The sequence below is a fragment of the Pagrus major genome, chromosome 8 (genome assembly GCF_040436345.1).
Source record: "Pagrus major chromosome 8, Pma_NU_1.0".
Lineage (NCBI taxonomy): Eukaryota > Metazoa > Chordata > Actinopteri > Spariformes > Sparidae > Pagrus > Pagrus major.
Genome location: NC_133222.1, coordinates 29,798,537 through 29,817,420, shown reverse-complemented (window position 1 = coordinate 29,817,420; position 18,884 = coordinate 29,798,537). Strand labels below are relative to the sequence as shown.

The following is an 18,884-nucleotide window of genomic DNA, read 5'->3' as shown; positions in this document are numbered from 1 at the left end:
CACTCATTGCCAGATTGTTCTAGATGCTTGCACCAGACTCTCCAGCGATTTTCTGCCTGATCTCCCGGTTCCGACCCTGCTTGCCTCTGACTATCCTGCCTGACCGATCTCCTGGATATTACCTCAGCCTTCTGTCTTCGACCACGAGTTTCGCCTATCCCCTCTTGGTTACACACCTGCTCGGCTCTGCGGCTACACAGCCCACCACTGGACCTGTCTGCCTGCTAGGTAATCCACCTGTTGCCGGCTTTGCCTTCAGTCAGCAACACCAGACTCACTCCTTCACTGATCTCGCAGATCACTGTGAGCAAAGACTTTTCTCCTCATCACTGTATATACTGTTTAAGACTCCGGTGATAAATAAAAGTCATTACCGACTGATATCCTGTCTGCCTGTGCTGCTTTTGGGTCCTCACCATACCCGTGACAAGTTCTGTTTGAAAGCCCCACCTCCTGAAAACAGGCCCTTCACAGACGATGCCATTTTCTCTCTTGTGTCAGAGGATTTGGTGTGGACCTCCAGGACTTTCTACACAGTGAAGGTAATCAACACTTATCAAATCAGTAAAAGTTAGAGATGGTCTATTAATATGCATTATTCTTACGAAGTCATCACCCAGTTTATCTGCCAGTAAGCAACTCGAGCCAGTTAATGTTAATGCAAGTGTTAGCTAGCTACTAGTCAAGCTAACATTAGCCCTTCATTTAAAAACTTAGCTGTAACGTGTGTTTCCTTAAATGTGTGTAAAAGACGTGCTGTTGGACTTTATGTAACAGTCTCACACTACTTGTTTTCTCTTCTTTTGATTTATGACTGCATTTTAAGGCAGCTGATAATTACTTATAGCTATTTTTGACCTAGACCTATAATAAAATTAATGATCGAACCAAACTTCATGAATGTGTTTCGTGACAAAGTAGTTTGTGTTCCTCTCATTCCATCACAGAAAAATGAGAGTTGTAGAAATCATTGGACTGCCATCATATACATGTTCTATTTCTACAATAGTATACAAGAACATATACTGCATAATACATACACATAATATTGTATTATATAAATACATATAAACATATGAATACACATACAATATACACAATATTTCCTCCATTTCTCTAAAATAAATGATTGGACTACCTGATAAGACAGGTATTATTGGTTAAGACTATTTTTAAACTTTTCACTTTAATGCTTTAGTTCAAATTGAGGACAGTAGGAGGCATCAAGACATCTATAAATACATCAATACATGCTGCCCGGAAATAGGAATGAGTGTTGACGAAACACTAACACCTCAAAAACAGCTTTTTGTGGAGTTGTAGCTACCATAGCCTATTCATATTTACTAGAAGTAGCACCCTGACATATTGTGTGTTTGTGTTGTTGTTTTGTTTGTTTACCTTGTATATGGAATATTTTCCCATTGATGAACCACTGCAGTTATTGGCTTAAAAGCCTGCTGTCATTTCTGACACTCAATGTGTACTGAGCGTTGGCTCTTGTCTCTGTCTCATGTATCAAGTTATTAATTACAGCAATTATGTTAAACACAGCTTTATGTATTCTGTAGTTACAAATTAGTACTTAACTGAAAAATAAGATCATTTTGAAAAAACTAAAAAATAAGCCAGTGTGATGCAACAAAGGTTTTTGGTGTATTTACCATGTAATTGCATAAAATGAATCATATTGAGCTGATTAAAGTTTAAAATGATTTACTGAAATGATGGCAACAATCTTATCTATCTATACATCAATATATACATCTATCTATACATCAATCTATACATTTATCTTAACATCTATCTATACATACATCTATAAATACACCATAACATACATCGTAATATCAGTCTATACAATTATCTTTACATACATCTATACATCTATCTATACATCTATCTATACACACATCTATACATATATCTATACATCTATCTATATATACTCATCGTAACATACATCGTAACACCAATCTATACAATTATCTTTACATTCATCTTTACATACATCTATACATCTATCTATACATACATCTATCTATACATACATCTATACATCTATCTATACATACATCTATACATACATACATCTATAAATACATCTATACATACATCTATACATCTATCTATACATACATCTATACATCTATCTATACAAACATCTATACATCTATCTATACATACATCTATAAATACATCTATACATACATCTATACATCTATCTATACATACATCTATAAATACATCTATACATCTATCTATACATACATCTATAAATACATCTATACATCTATCTTAACAGCAATCTATACAATTATCTTTACATTCATCTTTACATACATCTATACATCTATCTTTACATACATCTATACATACATCTATACATGCATCTATAAATACATTTATACATACATCTATAAATACATCTATATTGTAGATCTATCTTACATCTTAACATCTATCTTAACATCTATCCTAACATCTTAACATCTATCCTAACATCTTAACATCTATCTTAACATCTTAACATCTATCCTAACATCTTAACATCTATCTTAACATATATCTTAACATCCTAACATCTATCCTAACATCTTAACATCTATCTTAACATCTATCCTAACATCTTAACATCTATCTTAACATCTATCTTAACAGCTTAACATCTATCTTAACATCTTAACATCTATCCTAACATCTTAACATCTATCTTAACATCTTAACATCTATCTTAACATCTATCTTAACATCTTAACATCTATCTGTACATCTGCATGACATCCCAGAAGTCCACAGGGAGGAGAAGAGGGCAGCTGAGGCTCTGCACTGGATGGACTTGGTGGAGGATCAAGCTGCTCCATCACTGGGTGATGCTCCACATCCTCTGATTGGCTGGACTCTGTGTGAGTCCTGCAGAGGAGGACAGAGATGTGACTGCTGTTTCTAGAACATGCAGCCAGGAGGCAGTACTAACATTGTACTTCTGTGGCAGTTGATATATGTCACTCACATGCACGGTCACTGGAGTCCGTGTGCGGCAGCTGCACCACGGCTGTCCGCTGATGTGGCTCCGGGACCGGGACTGGTGGATGCCACCGGAGACACACACGACCTCTTAGACGCTGCGACACCAACAAACAGAAACACAGATCAGTCTTCTAAAACTTTAAAAGCACTTTGAAAATAAGATAGCTCTTATCTTGATCTGAATATTAATATTGGATCAAATGACATACATTTGAGAAAGTCACAACCTTTTGTAAAGATGCACAATTCAGTCTCCAGAACACTGTTTAAAGCTAGAAAGGTTTACAAAGTAAAACAGTATGAAATTGTGTTGTCCTTTAAGGTCACTTTGTCTATTCAGTCATAAAAAAAGTTTTTTTATTTAGTTTGTTTAGGCATAAAAAAAAACAGTCAATGAAGATCTTTCTCTTCTGATTAAAAATAGTAACCCTTTAAAGATCCTGTACCAGGAACCATTGTACCTCAGTGTTATTGTTCACAGTGGGGAAGTTGTTTTGGGCCATTAAAATTAAATCTAATAAAATGTCATCTGTAATGATCCTGAACTTTGTATTCATGTAAATGTTCATTGCCGCTCCAAAGTGATGAACTACTTGAACTAAATCCCTTGTTATACATTTCCTTGTTTGAAAAAATAATGTAGTTTAACAATCAAACCTCTTCTAGTTTTCATCGTATTTCACATGACAGTCCTCACCTTTAGGAGCTTTTCTGCTGTCCCTCTTCCTCTTTTTTACACAATACCAAGCACGTCTCTACACTTTCCCTCTGACATCAGCCAATAAAGACTGTTTGCAGTGACTCTTGTCCAGTGATTTATGTGGTGATGTAAACATGTACGAGTTGTGTGTAAGCAGTGTGTATTTACATAGTTTTGGCTGACAGACCAGCCGGGGTGTCTCTGGGCGTGGAGCTCTCTCTCTTTCGACCTGTCGGTAGTCTATGGCCTGCTCCTCCGCTGACAGTGACTTCCACTGTGGACAGACGGACAACGCACAGTTCATTAGCACACACGTAAAAAGTAACCTTGTCTGCGCTGCACTGCACATTTGATACATTTTGATCAAGTGTGCAAAGCAAACTTACTTTGAGTTGGAGGTGCTTGGCTGAGGAGCAGCAGGGACAGCAGGAGGAGGGAAAACTCCAGCTGGAAGAGCGAATAACAGCTCTACATTCCTACACAGGTAAGAAGTCAGATACACACATGATTAAAAGAAAGAAGAAGAACAGTAGAAAGAGTGTGTGTGTGTGTGTGTGTGTGTGTGTGTGTGTGTGTGTGTGTGTGTGTGTGTGTGTGTGTGTGTGTGTGTGTGTGTGTGTGTGATGATGATGAAAACTGAAGCTGATACGGCAGGAACTGTGGAGACAGAGAGAGAGAGAGAGAGAAACATTTAATAAACCCGTGACACGCTTCCTCCATACATGAAGACACAGAAGAATACAGACATTACATTTAGGAAAACAAAGTCATCTCACAATAAAATGAACATTTTTCCTGCCTTCTTTTGCCACAAAGCACCGACCATTGACAAATAATGTATCAATACAGACACTGACCTACTTCTAATGACATCTTTGCCTAACATCTACTTAGTATCTCACCTGTGCCTGGATGTAAGCGTCTTGCAGACATCCACCACGTCCTCAGATCGGACTGTGTGCATGGCACAGGCTCAGGCTGGGTGTTCAGTTCCAGCACAGCAGGGTCGGGAGGAGGAGGTGAAGGGATGGGTTGGTTGCCCAGTAAGTCAATATGGCGTCCTGGAGAATGGAGGACATCTCCTCCCAACCGATCCCTGACTAAACACGGTCAGCGTCTGGGGTCATCTGCTCCATCTTGGCAGCAGGGATGATTGTCAGTGGAGTTTCTGGTCACACACATTGTAAAGAAGCTGCTTTTGAGACCAGGACTTACATATATTATATTCACTTAGGGATATATTGTACTTCACTGCATTTATAACACAGCAGATATAGACAAAATGTATGACTGGTTAAGAAAAAAGTGACGATTTGTTACAGATTCAACTACTTAACATACGTGACAGGACACTGATCAAATGATGAATCATCACTAACTAACAAAGCGCCACATATAGGACTCACATCCCACACACACACACTTACTTTGGGTAGTCTTTGGAGATAAATGGACGAGTGGGGACTTCACGGGGAGTGATCCTCTCATCTTCATCCATCTTCAGCAAGGCCTTCAAACATCCCTAATCCTCCTCAACACAGGGGCAACATGAACAGAAGGTCTTCCTCATCCAGGAGAAGACGCGTCTGAAGCGATTCTTCTTCTTCTTCTGATGCTTCTTCTTTGCCCCCATGTTTTCTGAAAGTCAAAGGACATTAAAGACCTCAGCCGTACTCCAAAATGCACAACAGTTCAGACACAAGTGGAGGTGACTGTTACTTACCACATGAGCCTGAGTCCTCACATATGGAGGACTTCATGCTACTTTCAGTGTTGGTCACTGAGGACCCTGACGTCTCGTTCAGGCCAGACTGAAGACTGAAAACACCACAAAAAGTTAGTTAGTGTTATTCCTGTTATTGTCATCACATCTTAAAGCTGCAACAAGGAACCAAAACCTCCTGTAGTAAAGATCTTGATCTAGCTATCGTGTGGATTTAATGTGGAAGTGAGTGACAGACAAAGGCAACAGGTTCTGATACTATTTTTCATCATCTCACCTGACTGCACTCTCCTGGTCTTCCAGCAGCATGCTCTGGGCTGTCGCAGGCCGAACCAGGATCACGCCTGATGGTAGAAAAGTGGGAGATGGAGTGCAGTCGTCTGGTCGGACGTTAATGACGTCATCATCCGTCAGAGGAGGGGCAGCAGGCTCACAGTCAAAATCCTCACTCGAGGAAGTGAAGGCTGAACTTCCTGAGATCTTGACAATGTAAGTCCTGCCACTGAACATGAAAACACACACACAGAATTATCCTGTTATTGTCATGACATCTTCAAGAATCATGTCTCTGCTATTATTTCTGGCAGTCTGAACTATTTTCTCATGTGACTCACCTGACTTTGTTCCCCTGACCTTCCGGCAGCAGCGTGTCCTCAAGTGTCGCAGGCCGAACCAGGATCACACCTGATGGTGGAATTTCTGGAGATAGAGTGCAGTTGTCTGGTTGGATGTCGATGCTTTCATCATCCTTCAGAGGAGTGGAAGCAGGCTCTCCGAGTGCACTCTCCAGATCTTCCATCGGCTGTGTGTCCTCAGCTGCTGCAGGACAAACCCAAGTAGAATAGAAGAATAGAATAGAGTATTCTTTATTGTCACCATACACATGTACAATGAAATTGTGCTCGGCTTCCTCTTCAGGTCAATAGAAACAAATAGTGCAAAGTAAGAAAGGTAAACTATACCAAATAAAATATATAATAAAAATATGAAAACAGAATAAAAATATATAAATATATACTGTATACAGTAAAGACAGAGGTAGCAGCTTTGACAGTGGAATTGTGCAAAACAGTGGTTGTGCAAGATAGTGCAAGTATGTCACCTGCTGCTGCAGTTTCTGTGGCTGGGATTCTTCATTGTAGGGGTGGATGGAGGTCACAGCTCTGGGGTAGAAGCTGTTTCTCAGTCTGTTGGTGGTGGATTTTATTGTCCTGAACCGTCTGCCTGAAGGCAGTGGTTCGAATAGGGAGTGTCCGGGGTGTGTACAGTCCTTACAGATGCTGTTGGCTTTTTTCTTCAGCCTGGCAGCATAAACAGTGTCCAGTGTAGGAAGCTCCATCCCAATGATGCGCTGGGCTGCTTTAACCACACGGTGCAGGTTTTTGCGTTCGGCAGTCCTGCAGCTGGCATACCACACTGTTGCGCAGTTGGTCAGGACGCTCGCGATGGTACTCCTGTAAAAGTTGACTAACAGTTTCTGGGGGAGCTGGGCCTGTTTCAGCTTCCTGAGGAAAAACAGTCTCTATTGGGCCTTTTTGACAAGCTGTGAGGTGTTAGAGGTCCATGTCAGCTGCCTCGACACGTGACTCCAAGGAACTTGAGGTCGTCGACACATTCCACGTCATTACCATGTATGTGGAGGGTGAGGTGGTCCCTTCCTTTGGTTCTCCTGAAGTCAATAATCAGCTCCTTTGTCCTGGAGGTGTTAAGGACCAGGTTGCTGTCCTCACACCACCTCGCAAGACGGTTCAGCTCAAGCCTGTATGCTGTCTCCTCATTGTCTGCAATCAGGCCCACCACAGTTGTGTCGTCAGCAAATTTTATGATGGAGTTGGAGGTGTAGATGGAGGTGCAGTCATGTGTGAGTAAGAGTGGACGGTGGCGCTGTCGTAGTAAGAGCAGGGCGTCTTTTACTCAGGACTGCCGTCTTTGGTCTCATCATCTTCTTAAGGTTCATCTGGGACTTCTCTGTCTTGCGTGGAGGGGATGCTGCTGCCAAAGCTCCATTGCTTCAAAAAGACCCGGAAACACGACAGGACACTGATCAAATGATGAATCATCACTAACTAACAAAGCACCACCTACAGGACTCACATCTCACACACACACTTACTATGGGTAGCCTTTGGTGATAAATGGATGAGTGGGGACTTCACGGGGAGTGATCCTCTCATCCTCATCCATCTTCAGCATGGCCTTCAAACATCCCTAATCCTCCTCAACACAGGGGCAACATGAACAGAAGGTCTTCCTCATCCAGGAGAAGACGCGTCTGAAGCGATTCTTCTTCTTCTTCTGATGCTTCTTCTTTGCCCCCATGTTTTCTGAAAGTCAAAGGACATTAAAGACCTCAGCCGTACTCCAAAATGCACAACAGTTCAGACACAAGTGGAGGTGACTGTTACTTACCACATGAGCCTGAGTCCTCACATATGGAGGACTTCATGCTACTTTCAGTGTTGGTCACTGAGGACCCTGACGTCTCGTTCAGGCCAGACTGAAGACTGAAAACACCACAAAAAGTTAGTTAGTGTTATTCCTGTTATTGTCATCACATCTTAAAGCTGCAACAAGGAACCAAAACCTCCTGTAGTAAAGATCTTGATCTAGCTATCGTGTGGATTTGATGTGGAAGTGAGTGAGTGACAGACAAAGGCAACAGGTTCTGATACTATTTTTTCATCATCTCACCTGACTGCACTCTCCTGGTCTTCCAGCAGCATGCGCTGGGCTGTCGCAGGCCGAACCAGGATCACGCCTGATGGTAGAAAAGTGGGAGATGGAGTGCAGTCGTCTGGTCGGACGTTAATGACGTCATCATACGTCAGAGGAGGGGCAGGTGGCTCACCGAGTGCACTCTTCAGATTTTCCATCGCCTTCCATCGAACCAAAGTAAGAGTGGACGGTGGCGATGTTGTGGAGGGAGCGACGCGTCTTCTACCCCTGACTGCCGTCTTTGGTCTCATCATCTTTTTGTTCTTTTTGTCTGTCTTACGTGGAGGGGATGGCGCTGCCAAAGCCCCATTGCTACAAAAAGACACACTCACTGTTACATTGATGTCCCAGAAACACGACAGGACACTGATCAAATGATAAATCATCACTAACTGACAAAGCACCACCTACGGGACTCACATCTCACACACACACTTACTTTGGGTAGTCTTTGGTAATAAATGGATGAGTGAGGACTTCACGGGGAGTGATCCTCTCATCTGCATCCACCTTCAGCATGGCCTTCAGGAGCTCGATGCACTGCTCTCGCTCTGCGGCCTCAGCTACATTATTTTTCTCAAGACGCATCTAGTTGAGGAAACAACGGTCAAATCCACCATCATGAAAAGTCAATCGATCACAGTGACAATTAAAGTTACTTCACACTTACTTCTTTGAGATCGTCCAGTGACTGGAGCTTGTGGTCCTTGTTGGCACAGCTGAGATGACTTCTGAAATACTCAAAAGATGTCTGAAAGAAGGTTCAAAGTGTTTGTATCAATGTTCCTCAAAATCAGTCTGAATGAAAGATTAAAGGTCAGAGAAGGTTCACTGTGGTACCTTGAGCTCCCAGCTGTTGGACTCAGTCCAGTTAAAGTAATTATTTGTCCTTAGACCAGCACTGAGAAGACGGTCCTCTGGCTGACCCAGGAGATCAATGATGCTCTGCAGCTGGAGATTAAAAACAGCATTACATCAAAATATGCAAGAGGAAGCAAAGTATTGTTCTCAGGAGGGCAAAGTAATGAATCGCCATATCTCCTCGCCAGTTCTCGTCGGTTGGTTCGGTTCAAGCACGAGGAGTGAGATCGGCCAATCAGAGGCAAAGTAACATCTCCCATCGTAGCTAAGGTACAAAGTTCTTTGAACCACTAAACATCAGATTACTTCCTTCTGTCACGCTCAAAGTAAATTTAGAGCATTTTTTTCATCTGTTTGGACAAAACACCAAGATGGTTTCTCATTCCCTATTTTCTTTAAATTTCCTTTAAATTCCAGCTTTAGATTTCTCATCATACATGTGGGATGTACACTGAGCACTAATTAGAGCAAAACCACAAGCATGCGTGAAGACACACGAGTATGAGTAACTGACAGACTGTCTGAATATAGTAGGTGACTTACTATTTCATACTCAGTCCATTCATCGAACGGTAGTTTGCCGCAGATCATTAGGAACATCAGACAGCCCAGGGACCACATGTCAATGGCCTCAGAAAATGGACAGCCCAACATGATTTCTGGAGACCTGAATGTGGAGGAAAAACACAATTACACAAGATGTTTACACTGTCAGAGCAATAAATGGTAGACTACTAACTCACTCCAGTGTAATAATAAAAATAATGAACCCTACCTAAAAGCCAGTGGTTGCAGGAGCGCGCCCTGCCTGGCTTCTGATGTGAAAATGGCACCACCAAAGTCAATCAGCTTGACTCTGAAGGGTCGTGTTTGGTGATTCTCCAACATTATGTTGTGGAGGTGCACGTCACCGTGGATCACCCCGATCCTCTTCAGCGCCTCAAATGCTGTCCCCATCTGAAAGTACAAGGTCAGTAAGAATGTACCAAAGCCTAAAACTGACAGAGTGCTCAGTGCTTTGCTTTCCATCTGATGGTGCTGATGGAGTTCATACCTGCTGGATGATGGTTGTGATGTCACTCAGAAGCATAGGTGCAAAACTTGTCTTTTCCATGTAGTCGCCTAGGCTGATATCCAGCGCCTCAAACACAATTGCCTTTCCATGTTTGGTTTGTAGGCAATCGATGAACTCGACGATGTTGTGTTGTTCGAGTTTGAGGCGCTTGAACCGTCTCAGCATGGAAACCTAGAGACATACGGCAAATTTGACATGATTTGTTTTTTACAGTCAGTTGATGTGTTAATGTGTTAACGTGTGAAGTCTTAATAATGTGGTGCTTAAAACTAAAAGTGTACAGATAATAGCTATATATTTACATAGTGACGTTCGTAGATAGCTTAAAGTATCTTAATGTAAAAGGAATTGCTTGTTTGCACGAGGCACTTACTGCACCTCTGACTATACAATATCTTTTACAACATTGAACATAAATATCAACACCACCCACCTCATTGATGGTTTCCTTGTCGAAGAATTTAGGAATCTTTACAGCCACAGACTGCTTGATGTCCTTTTTCCAACATTTCAAAACTTTTCCGAAGCAGCCCTCTCCCAGAACTTCCAGGACCTCATATCCGCTGGGGAGCTGGACGGGTTTCATCTGGGAAGATGAGGTGGACTCCTTGGATACATTGGAGCCCATTTTGTCTCTCAGAATACTGAAACAAAACAGGTGAAAACAAGAAAAAGGAGAGGTTACTTTCATTCCCTTTGAAGGACCATGACAATGCTTCAGCTATTGAGTATATTTATTTTTGCTACCATCCAACGGTTTCTACCCTGTCAATGATTAGATGACACAAAACATGTTAAACCACCGCTTCAGGTCTTTACAAAGACAACCATGTATTTATTTCATCTTCCACATTTCAGTGATCATCTGATCATCTGAGGTCTGAGCAAAATCAGGGGAATTACCACTAAATGTTACTGATTTCTACAGGTATCTACAAGTAAGAGATTTCTATGAAAAACAGATAAAACCAGAATTCTGTGAGGAGGGTAATGCAGTGATAAATGTCCCAATTCAAAACCCAAAAAACAATGTCTAAACTACACCAGGGTCTTCAGAGGCAGAAAGGAAACGATACCGAATATGTTAAAGCCGAATGGGAAAAAGAACTAGACACAGAAATATTACAGGAGGCTTCGACAATAATATAACAATAATAAGTAATAAGTATTGGAGAGACAGAGATGAGTCTGATTAGGGTATTCATCGATGCATTTAAAGGTCAAATAAACAGAGAACTTATCTCCAGGATTTATTCACCTTTACAACTGGAAAGGGGCCTTTTCACAATGTATATTAAATCGAGATGGGAGATGGAAGCTAACATACAAATGACTGAAAATGAAAACATATCTGTAAGACACAGTCAAACACCTCAAGTTCAGGTATCTGGAGGGAATTCACCTGGAAAAACACCTTAAGGTTTTTCATTACTCCCAGAATAAAAAATCCTGCAGTAACAAATCCAAATATGGCCATTGCTGGAGAATGTGTGGTAACATGTCTGCAGGTCACTATCAAAATTTTTGGAAGTGTCCTAATATCTCTGCCTACTGGACAGATGTAGTAACAGAGATCAGATCTATAAGCGGCCAGATATTCACTACAAATACTACTAGCAGCTAGTAAAAAAGCAATAACCAGGAAATGGCGAAGTAAAGAGTCTCCAACAATCATTGAATGGACAGAAATAGTTCAAGAAATGTACATATATATTTATAATATATATATATGTAATATATGAATCAGAAGATCCCTTTCATGGGTTTCAAGGACTAACAGGAACATTGAAATGTAACTTAATCTTTAATTTTCTCCTTTCAGTTTTTTATTGCAAAGCATTTCATTATACCCACAATGACCCTTGTCATTTGTTTGTTGTAATACAAAAACAAAATACACAATTAAAATAAAGTATAAAAATAGAAATATTACAGGGTTCAATGTGGGAAACACAGCACTCAACCACATGCTCCAAGAGGTGTAGACAATTTGTCTGGACAAATTTGATAGGCTTCTTCATCTCGCCTCACATTACAAGTAAATGATCTCAGTCACAACAGCAGTGTTGGAGACTGTGCGGACACATCACTCCAACATCTTCTGGACATGTGCAAACATTTTGGAGAAACATGTTCAGCTCTAAAAATATGAAATACCTGTGGATGTTCACCGCCATGTTTCTACATTAGCCTAGACCAGTCGAACCACACACTGACTCTACAGAGGGACTTTCATGTTTTTAGCGGCCACCATAAGGGAGGGTGAGACGAGGGGTCTTCAGTTGGTTATAATCTGCAACCTCACCACTAGATGGCACTAAATCCAACACCTGGACCTTTAAAACAACACAAAGTGGAGCTTTTTCCTCCTTTTGAGCCGAGCCGTGACAACAAACTCAGACAAACGAGATGCTCTGATGTGATTCAGATTTGATTCAGTGACTGACAGACATGCCTCTGTTTCCACTCTAAAACCACTGGACTGGTTTATCACTCTGCACTCAGATTCATGACTGGTGACAGCTACTCCACCCATCATTGCACTTTATATGAAAAGACTGGATGGGCACCTTTATCCACGAGACGAGACATGCACTGGTTCACTTTCATTTATAAAGTCTTGAAAGGCAACAGCCATCATACATCAGCACTTTATTAAATTGGTCTCATAATAACTTTTCAACACGTTCAAGTGATTACTTTATGCTCAACATTCCCCGGATTAACACTGAATTCGGTAAAAATGCTTTCAGTTACTCTGCTGCATCGTCCTGGAACACTTTACAACAGACACTCAAACTCAACACAATCGTTTCCATGGACCAATTTTGAAAAAATGCGTTCCAGCTACTCTGCTTTTGAATGTAACTGTTTTTAACAATGTTTGTTTTTGTTGTTGTTTGTCTCATGGTTCCCCTGTGCTCTCGACTCACGTTCCATCATCTCTGTGGCTGCGCACGAGACAAAAACGTTGTTTATTTTGGCATTTTTCAAAAAAAAGGCCCAGTCACCATCTTTTCCTCTAAATTTTCAACATTAAATATGTAAAAATGGATGCCCTCAACAATAATAACAGTATTTAAACATCACTACACAACCGTGAACACATTCCTCACATGTCGCGGGACTTTCAGCACATTCTTATCATCTCAAAATCACTTTCTACTGCGAAAACGTCAAGTGTCACCCAAAACTGACTTTTCATGAAAGGCTAGCTAAAATGCTATCATTATCCTATCTGTAAATTCAACAATTTACCATGAGTACATTGTCAACTGAAACCCATTTCTAGGCCTTTAAGAAGAAGGTGGAGTCCTGTCCTGTGACATCAACATAAATATGTTTCAGTGGTTTTTATTATGTAGGAAGGAAAATAGCATTTCAATTCAATTCAAACCTTTATTTAAGCCTCAGATAACTGAGGTGTTCCTCATTTTGACTGAGTTTAAGTCATTTGAAAAGAACATTACTAATCGCACACTGCATGCAGTGTTTTGAGATCATCGTCTTGACTTGTTCAGGGGTAGTGAGAGTATTGATATGAACACAAGGGTTATTACTATACAGTACCAGTGGACTTTTGAGTGTTTGTCTGCAGACTGAATCATCTCTAATGTATCTAACATTCTGTCACAGGTTATTTTAGCCTAGAAAAGATTCATAAGAAAAATGAAAGACAAACAAAAAGCAGAAATGAACCCCTGAATGTTCTTTAGAGTTTGCACTCAGAGTTCATGTGTTAACATGAAAGTGAAGGCTTCCTTTTTATATTGTATGAATTTATTTTATCAGTGAAGTTTTGAATTTTTGTAAAGATTCTGTCCAGTATATGATCAAGAGTATTGAACTGTATTCACTTAATAAACGGACAGAATAAATATTCAAAAAGTTCTTTGTTTGTGGTGTTTTTGATGTAAATACTTTGTTCAAATAAATGTGGCCGTCCACAACAGGAACCACACCTGAGAACGATTTAAAAATGTTGATTTGAAAAGACATTATTTACACCCTCGACGTGCGGTCGAGCTCGTGCACACTAACACTTTTATCTCAGCAGCTACAGTGAAGATTTGAGGTTAATACAGCGTGTAAATTACATCTTTTCAGGTCAGTTTGTGATCTCGGGGCTTCTGCAGACTTGGATTACACCAGACGAGCTGTACGGATACAGTTGATGTTTTACAGCTGGTTTCTGTAGATTATTTATCCCTTCATCTGAACTTTTATATAACTCACTGCTTTAAATTATATTAAGGTTTAAAGGTATGCATAATTAGGGGCATGGTCTCTTTGAGTGACAGGTAGCTAGACAGGTAGACAGGTAGGTAGACAGGTGAAGATTTTACATCTAACACCTGTGATTAACTTATAAAATATGATGCAGTGTTACAGATTTGAATACCAGTTGATTCATTTATCAGTCTATCATGTAAAGTAAGTAGGCCTATCCTCCAAGAACACAACTATTTGCCCATTGTCCTATTTATATACTGTATATCCGCCAAAACGTTTGTTGTGCACAGAACAGCTGTGCGTACCTTGATTAAAACGCATGCAGTTAACAACAGGACTTCTCCAAAATAAGCACACAATAATCTGTTCTTCTGGACGCCACTCTCATCTCTTCACAACCTTTTCAATACCAACACGTAAAGTACAAGCTCTGAGTGCTGACTGAACACAACAGTGAAAAGTCCTTCAAAAGTATGATCAACTGTGAACTTGAACTCTCTCAGACAACATATCCGGTTACACTTTAAGTTCAGTTTCAACAGTTATAGCAGCAAACTGAGCTGCACACAGAGAGACGGGCCTGGTGTGTTTACACCTGCAGCTCATCTCCTCACGTTCCATGTCTCCGTGGCGGCGCACGAGACAAAAACGTTGTTTATTTTGGCATTTTTCAAAAAAAGGCCCAGTCGCCATCTTTTCCTCTAAATTTTCAACATTAAATATGTAAAAATGGATGCCCTCAACAATAATAACAGTATTTAAACATCACTACACAACCGTGAACACATTCCTCACATGTCGCGGGACTTTCAGCACATTCTTATCATCTAAAATCACTTTCCACCGCGAAAACATCAAGTGTCACCCAAAACTGACTTTTCATGAAAGGCTAGCTAAAATGCTATCATTATCCTATCTGTAAATTCAACAATTTACCATGAGTACATTGTCAACTGAAACCCATTTCTAGGCCTTTAAGAAGATGAACAAATACATTTGGTGTGATAATAAAATGTCCCACCTACAGAGGCTCCTGACAGCAGGTTCTTCGCCACAGGGGGTCCACCAGAAACCACTTCTCCAGCAGTTAAAGGTGGTCCACGCTCTGCGGTAGTTGTCCTCCAGCAAAGTTATCCACAAGGTTTCTTAGAAAAAAAAGTCTTCTGGTGATCAGGTTCAATCCAAAGGTTTATTTAAGAAGAAGTTTTCCAGGTGGTCAGGTTTAATCCAACAAGTTTGGTTGAGAATAATCTTCTAGGTGGTCAGGTTTAATCCAACAAGTGTGTTTGTGATAAGTCTTCCAGTTGATCAAGTTTCCGAGATTTCAACTTTCCAACAGCAGATCCGCAGTAGGTCAACTTGTCAAAGTTTAATGTGCGAACAGAGAAATGAACGAGGGGCTGCAGCTTTTATAGCTTTGGTCAACGTTCTGTTTCCATGGCCTTCAGTGACGCGCGTGCGTGCGTGCGTACGTGTGCGTGATGGAGTGACAGATTCTGTGCAGCAAATTGATTTATTTAGTTTTCTTGTGTAAAATGTCGCCATTCAGTAATATGTCATTTAAATGTGTCAATAATGTAACTTCATTCATGCCAATAAAGTTTATTTGAATTGACAGATGTAAACTGTGGGATTTGTGTGTGTGCAGCAGGTGTTTCTACAAGAGCTCCACTTACAATCTTCACTGTGTGGGGGTCTAAAATAATGAACGTTAGGCCAGAGATCAACAAATACATAATGAACGAGAGAGAAAGAGGGAGAGAGGCTTTTGGAAGCCTCTGCCTGCCACATCCTATGGAAGCATGTTTCCACCAGTTAAAGAAAAAAACGATGAAAACGAAAAAATGATGAAAAAATATTTCCATTATAAATCAAAATTATGAGATTAAAAGTCAAAATTATGAGATTAAAAGTCAAAATTATGAAGCAAAAAGTCACATTATTAGATAAACAGTCAAATTGTGAGGTAAAAAGCCACATTATGAAAAGGAAAATTAAAATTTATCTTTCTCATAATTTCAGCTTTTTATCTCATAATTCTGCCTTCCTGTGAACACATTTATATTTCTATAAGGCTAAACTTTTTGTCTTTAAGTGGCAGGAAAGGGCTTCCATAACATCCTCTTCCTCTGAACTGCTCAGTGTGGTGGTCAGGTTCGGTTCTTAAGTTTCTTTCAGCTTATTTGTATCATTAACATCAATAAAACTCATTACATTAAAAAATGCATTATTTTAGATTACAATAATGGTTGTTGGTGACGTATTAATGACCCCACTGATGTATTATTTAACTGCTTTCATGGGAGCTCAGATCTCTTCTCATGAGAGCTGAGCTCCCTCTGGCTCCACATAACTAGAACCCTGTTTCTATACATAAGTGATGTGATTGAGCTTTCATTGGTTCAACACTGGCAGACACTCCTGATGTGTCACTGTAATGATGAACAGTCCACACCATCTCCACCCAGAGCACAATCACCAGGTTAAACCCAGAGTGAACCATGTCAGCATAGTTTTACTGTATCAAGATCTGCTCTATGAATGTGTTTCTACTTTCTGAGATACAAGATAATGAATAGAAATGTCTGCAGACAATAAATGTGTCAGTGCATGTTTCAATCAACTGCAACAATATTTAACCTCAGAGGACATGACAAGATTGAATCATTAATTCAGGAGCAAAGTATGCTGTATATCTGCTTCTGGTCTACTGTATGGAGGATGTTTTCATTCTTTTATTTTCTATCGAGGTGATTTGTTTCCTCTGATCCTCATGAACCCTGAGGTGCTTTTTTTTGCCCTCGGATGATACAGGGGTCCCCAAAATTTCAAATCGACTGACATGACTGGGCTTTCAACTTGGTGCTTTATAATCTGTCTTGAAGACGGCCCCTTTATCAAAATCCAGTTTTTAGACCCGTCTTACTTGATCTGATGTTTTGCTAACATGATGCATTTTGATGAACTAAAGACATGCACTGAGAGTTTGAATTTCTTTTCCTCAGGTTAATCTATTCATACATGTAGTCTTTATTTTCAGACTTTCTGGTGGAGTAGAGGAATGAAACGCTGGGTGGCTTTGTCTACAGCAGAAGAGGAGGCAGGTATCGCAGTGTCAACATGGGAAAACTAGTTGCCTTTCTTTCTTTCTTCTTTCTTTCTTTTTTCTATTTGCCAGCCTCTCCACTGAAACCTATGGGATTTTTGCCATATTTTCTCTTTTTACTCAAATTTCTGACTTTTCCACTCGGTTTTTATGCTTAAGTTTAAAACATGCACAAATACAGTTGGATGGAAATGTGAGTGTTTGGCATAGAAGGAACAGTCTTGTTGGCCTCGGTGCCCAACGACAGCAAGTTTTATATATTTTATACAATGAACCACTTCAAAAGAGGATTACACATCAGGTGCATATGTGATGGTACTTCTGTTTGACTGAGGCATTTCAGGTGCGGGTTCAGAGCCAGGTCTACTCTGGAACCAGTACTTTGTGTTTCGTCAGCCAAAGAACCGGCTCCTGGCCAGGAAAACTGGTTCCAGAGTGGTACCAACACTTTGCTGGTCTAGAACAAAGAACCACTTACGTCAGGGGCTGGGGGCAAGGCTATTGTAACCAAGGACCAATTCACTAACAAGACCACGCCACATTTTAACGTTAAGGTAGTTTATTTAAATTGGAAGATTTGGGAGGATAGGAAAGAGGGGTCGAGGTTGTTGGATGAAGGAAGGGGGGGTCGGGGTTGTTGGATGAAGGAAGGAAGGTTTGAGTAGGGTTGTGGATTGGCTGGACCGTCTAGGAACCGGGGAGGTTGAGACTCAGAATGGGGGTACGTCTCAATGGGCGCACATCTTAGTTGGCGTGGCTTCATTGTCCCCCCGTGGTTCCTGTGCTGGAATGGCCTGGGTCCCTGTTCTGGAGGATCTTCTTGCCATGTGATGGCGATGTCGAAGGCTGGGCTGCCGATGATCCTGTGAGAGATGATAGTGGAGAAGGAGAGGGTCTGGGGGGGAGGGTTGTAAGAACTTGAGACGAACGGGAGAGAAATGGTTAGGCTTGCATATATAGATTTCGCAGGTGATTGAATCAGGGTGACGTAGGTGATTGGGTTAATGCGGCACAGGTGGTTAGGTTAACGAGACGCAGGTGGTTTGATTGGCTGGGCCTGGGTGGCGGATCAGCGAGGAGGAGTGGCGTGGTCCAGTTCCTGAACCTCAGTTATAATAACTCCATCTAAAATGGCTTTTGACCACTATTTTGAAAAACCACAGCTTGTGTAGCGCATTCTGACTTGTCCATGGGAGAATAAACGAAGGATTGTGACTATTACTAATCATGGTCTGAGGACCAGTCATGTTTTGATGCAAATATAGACATGCAAAGCCAGAAGCAACACTTGTAAAGAGTCGATGTAGAAGGCCATAGTTGTTCCCGGATAATAGTGATTTTGTGCCTTTTAGTGTTTTTAATGAGTAGTCGTGTCATGTGTAAGGATGAATTTTACAAAACAAATGAAGTTATAGCCATCATGTTATTATTACTAACAATT

The 18,884-nt window shown here is 40.7% G+C and overlaps 1 long non-coding RNA gene across 1 annotated transcript; it reads right to left on the bottom strand.

Moving 5' to 3' along the window:
• Nucleotides 1–2,658: 2,658 nt before the first annotated feature.
• On the bottom strand, nt 2,659–3,972 carry LOC141000676 (uncharacterized). Its single transcript, XR_012179562.1, has 3 exons — nt 3,899–3,972; nt 3,014–3,125; nt 2,659–2,913 (listed from the first exon to the last, which is right to left on the bottom strand). It is a non-coding gene; the product is annotated as an uncharacterized lncRNA (long non-coding RNA).
• Nucleotides 3,973–18,884: the final 14,912 nt, after the last annotated feature.